General features: G+C 45.2%; 1 long non-coding RNA gene across 1 annotated transcript; it reads right to left on the bottom strand.

Annotated features, from left to right (window-relative positions):
- Positions 1-4953: 4953 nt before the first annotated feature.
- On the bottom strand, positions 4954-7255 carry LOC122234280. Its single transcript, XR_006212045.1, has 2 exons — positions 7143-7255; positions 4954-6251 (listed from the first exon to the last, which is right to left on the bottom strand). It is a non-coding gene; the product is annotated as an uncharacterized LOC122234280 (long non-coding RNA).
- Positions 7256-7647: the final 392 nt, after the last annotated feature.

Raw genomic sequence — 7647 nt, 5'->3', positions numbered from 1 at the left:
GTTGCCAGAGGGGTGGGAGAAGAGGGTGAGTGAAACAGATGAAGAGAATTAAGAGGGAATAGCATAGGGAATATAGTCAATAACATGGTAATAATGTTGTTGGTGACAGATGGTGACTACACTTGCCACAGTGAGCACTGAGTAATGTATAGAATTGTCGAAATACTATGCAACGAAAATACTTCTGCAACGAATATAATATTGTATGTTAACTATACTGCAATAATAATATTTTTAAAAGAATTATATGATCACTTTTGTAGAGATTCCTAAAAATGTAAGACAACTAAGCGGACCTACCTTAATATTCCCCATCAAGCTCTCAAACTTACCTGCACCTGTTCCCTCCTTCCTTCCTTCCTGCTATAATGAGCAGCTTTCCTCACACCTAAGGCAAATTGCTTCACCTATGATTGGGATCCCAGACCGTATCTTTCAGAACAATGATTCTTTTCTCTTTTTTTCTTTTTTTAGTATAACTGACACACAATGTTCAATGTTGCATTAGTTTCAGGTGTACAACATAGTGATTTGACAAGTTTGTACATTATGCTCTGTTCACAAGTGTAGCGACCATCTGTCACCACACAACACCATTACAATGTCATTGACTATATTCCCTTATGGTGTTCCTTTTATTCCTGTGATTTACTCATTCCATAACTGGAAGTCTGTATCCTACTTCCCTTCACTCTTTTTGCCACCCCCCCCACACAAGGTTCTTAATCATGGCTACACATTTGAATCCCTAATGAGCTCTTATTTAGAAGAAGATGACGATGATGATGAAGGAGGAGGGGGAGGGGGAGGGGGAGGGGGAGGGGGAGGGAAAGGGAAAGGGGAAGGGGAAGGGGAAGGGGAAGGGGAAGGGGAAGGGGAAGGGGAAGGGGAAGGAGAAGGGGAAGGGGAAGGGGAAGGAGAAGGGGAAGGGGAAGGGGAAGGATAAGAAGAAGGGGAAGGGGAAGGAGAAGGATAAGGAGAAGGGGAAGGGGAAGGGGAAGGAGAAGGGAAAGAGGAAGGGGAAGGGGAAGGGGAAGGCGAAGGGGAGGGAAATGGGAAGGGGAAGGAGAAAGGGAAGGAGAAGAAGGAGAAGGAGAAGAATGAGGAGAAGGAGAAGGAGAAAATCCCAGGCTCATTCCAGAAGGGAGTGACAGCTTGGGAGGTGCAGGGTAGGGGAGTAGATAGGGATAGTGGCTGGGGCATCAGGATTTTTTCAAAGTTCCCCAGGCAATTTGAATACACAACCAGAGTTGACAAACTCCAATCTAAAAATGTTGGGGCCATCCATTATTGCCTCTGTGAGTGCTGGTTCCTGCCCATGAAGTATTCAAACACAATTCAGTCTCTCACTACAAAAATCCCTCCCTCCACCTCGCTTCCCTCAATGTTTCCCAAATCTCTCCTCATGATGCATTACCCTTTATACTTCTTTAATTTGATTTACTAAAACAAAGTTAAGAACTTTTACATCTATGTTCATGAGGGATATTGGACTTTAATTGTCTTATACACTTTTTGTCTGATTTGTAGTATCAGGATCATTCTGGTCTTATGGAATGTGCTGGGAAGCATAATTTCCTCTTCCATTTTCTGCAGATGCTTGTGTAGAACTGGCACCATTTCGTCTTTCAATGCTTGGTAGATCTCACAAGTGAAACTGAATGGACTGAAGGAAGGCTGTTAACTAAAATTCCATTTTCTTTAATAGATATAGGGCTACTCATGCTATCTAATTCTTCTTGAGTAATTTTTGGTGGTTCTGTCTTTTGAGAAATCTATTTCATTTAAGTCAACTAACTTATTTATAGCTATTTATATATAAATTATACATACATAATTTATATATAGTTATATATATATATAATTTATATATAGGTACCTATAATATCCCTTTATTAACTTCTTAATATCCATAGAAAGAGTACTCTCACTTTTGATGTTGGTAATTATTGCCTTTGCTCTTTGTTTTCCAGATCAGAATAGCCGGAGATTTACTGACTTTATTCAACTTCTCAGAGAAAATAGTTATTGTTCCATTTATTTTTTTTGGATTGTCTTTCTGTTTTCTAGTTCAATGATTTCCACTCTGATTTATATTATTTCATTTCTTCTGCTTACTTTGAGTTTCATTTGCTTTTCTTTTTCTAGTTTCTTAAGCTGAAAGCTGAGGTAATTTGTTTGAGATCTTTCTTCTTTTCTATATATAGATGTTTAGTGCTATAAATTTCCCTCCAAATGCTGTTTTAATCAGCTTCTCACAAGCATTTGTGTACTGTATTTTCATTCCATTCAGCTCAAAATCCTTCCACATTTCTACTTTTATGTATTTTTTGACAAACGGGTTATGTAGAAGCGTGTTGTTTATTTTCCAAATATTGGGACATCTTTCACATATTTGTCCGTTATTATTTCTAACCACTACTGTGGCTGGAGAACATATATTTGACAGTATATGAATCCTTTCACATTCACTGGGTTTATCGTTGTGGTCTAGCGCATATTCTGTCTTGGTAAAGCCATAGTTACAATTTAAATAGTGTGTTCCACTATTGTTTGACGGGAGGTTCTATAGATACTGATCACGGAAAGTTGGTCGGTAGTACTGTTTAAATCTTCTATATCCTTAATGATTTTTCTCTCAACTTCTCTTATCAATAATGAGAGAGTGGTGTCCGATCTCTGACTACACTTGTAAATTTTCCCATTTTTGCCTTGCAGCTCCCTTTCCCTTCACTATGGTCTGGAACCTCTTCCCAGGCAGCAGGCAGGGGCATCTCATTTAGGGATCTCCTAATTTATTTCCCATCTCTTAGGAATCTGGGTCTCCTATTGCCTCATAGTCAATGCAACTTTTCAAATATATATTTTGTCTCTCTTTTTCAGGTAGGAAGATCAGTCTGCACCCTGCTACCCCATCTTGGCTGGAACCTGAATTCCAGGCAGTGACTTTTAACATCTACTTCTTTCTAATCTTTATAAAATCTCATAAAATCTTCTCCAAGATCTCTCTTGGATGTACTAGTAACTCTCCATTTTCATTGTCTTTTCCTTAGTTCGACTACCAACTATTCCTTCTGATTTGTTACAGCCAGTGGTCCCCAGTGGGTTTTCCTCTACTGGTTTTCCCTTAACGACTTTCCAATCCATTCATCAGCACCAGAGAGTCCTTTATAAAAGCATAACCACATCATGCCACGGTTTCCACATTTAAATTCTGTAGTGCTTCTGTTCATTCAAAGCCACCATAAGAGGATGAGGAGATAAGCCACAGACTGGAAGATATGTCTAGTGTCTAATATTTATCTAATCAAGAAATAATTATACACAGAATGTTGAAAGGTTTGAAAACAATTAAAATACAGGAAAATCAACCCCAAAGAAAAATTATTAACCAGCCATTCACAAAAATTACCCCCTCCATACATATGAAAAGATGTTCAACCTCCCATTAAGCAAGGAAATGCAATTTGAAACTCTAATGATACCTCCCAACACAAGAAGGTGTTGGAAAGTCTGACAATATCGAGTGCTGGCAAGAGAGAGAGCAACAGAAATCATAAACGCTGCTAGAGAGCGTATCATTTGGTACAACCAGTCTAGAGAACAACTATATCTGAAAACTTGCATCCCCTAGAAGCCACCAATTCTATTCTTAGGTTTTTAGCCAAGAAAACCTGTTACATAGACAAAAAAGATATGAAGATAAGAATGTTCTTAGCGGTACTGCTTCAAATAGCAAAAGAAACATTTATGGGCCCATCAAAGGGGAATGACTGTGTGTGCGATGAAATATTATGCAGCAGTGAAAATGAACAAATCACAGAAATTGATACTATTATGGGCGAATCTAACAAACACGATATAGAACAGATACCAGTTACAGAAAATTTCAGGCAATGTAATATCAATTTTAGAAAGCCTAGAAGTATGCAAAATACTTTGTTTGCTTAAAGATACATACCTCTTATTGCACAAAAGGGAATGTGAGGTAAAATTAAGAGCTGATCAAGGTGCCTGGGTGACTCAGTCAGCTTAGTGTCTGACTTCGGATTCGATCATGATCTCACGGCTTGTGAGTTCAAGCCTGGCATCAGGCTCTGTGCTGACAGCTCGGAGTCTGGAGCCTGCTTCGGATTCTGTGTGTCCTCTCTGCCCCTCCCTGACTTGTGCCCCGTCTCTCAAAAATAAATAAGCATTAAATTTTTTTAAAAAAATTAAGAGCCTTGGGGCGCCTGGGTGGCCCAGTCGGTTGAGCGTCCAACTTCGGCTCAGGTCATGATCTTGAGGTCCGTGAGTTCGAGCCCCGCATCGGGCTCTGTGCTGACGGCTCAGAGCCTGGAGCCTGCTTCTGATCCTGTGTCTCCCTCTCTCTGCCCCTCCTCCACTCATGCTCTGTCTCTCTCTCTGTCAAAAATAAATAAACTTTAAAAAAAAAATTAAGAGCCGATCTTAGAAAACACGAGTCAGGAAGAGAGGTAGTGAGAGGGAGGGGAAGGGAGCCAGTGAGAGGTGCAGTGTCAAAGCACCTTCCTTGCTGGGTAAGCAGAGCTTAATCCTCCAGAGAAACCCTGTGTCCCAGGATATCTCATCGGAGAGGTGAGGGAGCTGGAGTATGTATGCACCAACTCCCGTCCATATTTGTTTGAGGGCTGCTGGGAGGAGGTATTAATCCCCGGGTACTTCTGGCATGCGGTGATGGGGACAAAGTAGACTTTGATGGCCAGAGCAAGTCCTCAGACAAAACAAAAACAACGAAAAAATGCTATTGCTGAAAACTGGAAGTTGATCCCAAGACTGCACTGGAATAGAAAGTGCGGGGCAGAGCGCCGGGAGCTGCGGCTGTAAGTGAGGGGCTAAGAGCAGAAAACCAAGCAAGGGGATGAGAACACAGCATGAAGTATAGTGGTTACTTTTGAGGGAGAAGAAGGGGTTTTAACCGAGGAGAGACACACAAATGTCCCTGTCCTTTATTCCTGAGCCCAGGAGGTGGGTCCTTGCAGGAAACAGCAGGCACACTCGACTGAGTAAGTTTTGAGGGGCTGTTTACAGGGTGCTGGGACACCACAAGGGCCCCTGGGGTGTTTCCCACCGGCTGAGCTAAAGAGGCAGTTACCAGGAACAAAACGGCTGCATAGATGGAGCCTGACCTAATCAATCCCTCACTTGCTATGTCCTCCAGTCTCCTGCTGGGCTCCCCCTGGACGAATGCAAGAGGAAGCCAGTGGGGGGTGCAGAGGGGTCAACCCACTAGAGCACAGATCAAGCCAACAAGACTCCACCTGGAGGCAGAGAGATGTAGAGCCCAGGTGGTGTGGGTCGTGTTCTTTTTCATATTTTTGAATGCCTTACATACTGCTGCATACTTGTTGAAAACGTGTCCTTCACGTGTCACATTGCCCGGCACATAAACACCAAAACCTGATGTGGCTTCCTGGTCTGCATCCCGCCCCAGCCCTTCAGTCTCAGCCAGTGTGGGCTCACCGGCTTTCCCTTTTGTCGCCACTCTGCTCCTTTGAGATCCTGGGCGTCGTCTGTCCTCTCCTGCCTCAGGGTGTCCATGCGTGCTGTTCCTTTGGCGTGAACTCGTTTTCTCAGCCGTAGCTTTGCTCATCCGCTGTTACACCTCAGGCTCCAGTTTCCATGTCCCTGTTCCCTCACACCGCCAAAGTCCATCTGGTGGATGCACCCGTGTGTGTGCGTCTCCTTGCTCATTACACTTTCCTAGCTTGTTTACGAAATCACCAGCATTGGCATCGTGCACCCAATGTCTGTGATCTCCTCGGCTTCTCGGGTAACACAGACAAAATAGGAAACCTGATTTTATTCATCGTATAGTATCTACTGTCCCGTTGGAGACTGACACGTTGTTCGAGCCTTGCTCAGAGGGAAAACGGCAACCCTGGTATTGCTGTTGGATTGGACTGGAACAAGTTTGTATCAGTATCAGAAACCCTAGTATTCACACATCGTGTCCAGGTGTCTCGCCTCAGGATGGCAACACAACCATGCTTATTGAGCCCCAGGGCCTTTGCTCCTTCTCGAATCCAGACGTGTCATCACTGCCCCCAAAAGGAGCAGGGAGCTCGGAAGGTCTCCAGTTGCCAAAGCGACACTTCTCAGGGACTCTGGGCTGCCATCAGAAGGCGAAGCATGTGGCTCCGGGAGCCTACAAGAGATCAGGTGACGTACAGACTCAGCAGAACAAATTGTAAAGCCAGAAGGTGAACGCCCACTCTGTTGCGCTCTTCAACCTGATGGAGAAGGCGGGAGACAAAGTTTGCATCCTTGACCGCAATTCTGCTTGAATATTATGCATCACTGTGGCTAATAGCCTCTGGACATCGGGTCAGCCCTCTGCAATTGTAACCTATGAAAATATATCAGTAGGGGCACCTGGTTGACTCCATCAGTGAAGCGTCCGACTCTTGATTTCGGCTCAGGTCATGATCTCACGGCTCGTGGGATCGAGCCCTGAGTCGGGCTCTACACTGACAGCACAGAGCCTGCTTAGGATTCTCTGCCTCTCTCTCTCTCTCTCTCTGTGCCCTTCCTCCAACTTACACACAAGTGCAGTGTCTCTCTCTCTGTCTCTCTCAAAATAAATAAACATATAAACAAAATATAATAAACTCAAAATAAGTAAATACACAAAGTAAGTGCAAATAAACAAACTCCATTCCACGGAACAAAATGATGGGAGAGTGGGGTAGGGTGGTAGGACTGAGCCAGAGACCCTGCAGGGAGCCAGAGCCTGGGCCCCCTACCCTGGCATCCTTGCAGCCAAATTAGATTCGAGGCAGGGCAGATGGAGGGGCCAAGGGCTGAGCGACGCCCTCGCAGAAAATCCCTGGATTCCCCAGGCCACCAGCAACTTCCTCTGCCAGGAACCCAACATAACGGGCATCGGGGCACCGATCCACGGGGGCCAGGGGCTGCCACAGGAAGGAACCACTGGCTGACAAAATGGTGATCCTCTCCTCATGTTATAAATCAATACCTGCTCCTTGTAGGAAATTTAGACAATGCAGAAAAACACTGCAAGGAAACGGATAATTACCCAAAACACCACTTCCCGGGCTTTCCTTCCACCTTTCTTTTTCTTAAGAGTGTGGACTCTGCGGGCGTGTGCCCGCACATCGTACCTGCTGTGTGTTGTGGCAGACGTGGCTGCGCCGTGTGCTAGTTTCGCAGGCGTTGCGGTGGGGGCGTGCTCTGTGTGCAGCAGGATTCAGGGCGTGTACGTTGGGTGTGGCCGGCGCGCGCCTGCGCTCTGTGTGCGCTGCGCGACTACGGCGGGGGCCGTCACGGTGTTAGTCTGGCAGCGGTCACGTGATTGTGCGCCTGCGCGTTGTGTGGGGTGAGCGTACCACGTGTTCTCGGTGTCGTGTACCGTTTCACGCGTGTGCGTCTTGTGGGATGTGTGGGATGGGTGTGTGTCGCACGCACCATGCTGCGCGCGCGCGCGCGCGTGTGTGTGTGTGTGTGTGTGTGTGTATGAGTGTGTGCGTGCGCGTGAGACTCTGGGGGCAGCAGAGTGGGCCGACGGGCTGGGCATTGTAGCCACTTCAAAACTATCCCCTCTTTACGGCTATTGATATGTATCCAGGTATTAAATTGGCAAATACTTTCCTTTAAAAGTAAATAACT

The sequence above is a fragment of the Panthera tigris genome, chromosome E2, assembly GCF_018350195.1.
Source record: "Panthera tigris isolate Pti1 chromosome E2, P.tigris_Pti1_mat1.1, whole genome shotgun sequence".
Lineage (NCBI taxonomy): Eukaryota > Metazoa > Chordata > Mammalia > Carnivora > Felidae > Panthera > Panthera tigris.
This window is presented reverse-complemented; position numbering and strand designations above follow the sequence as displayed.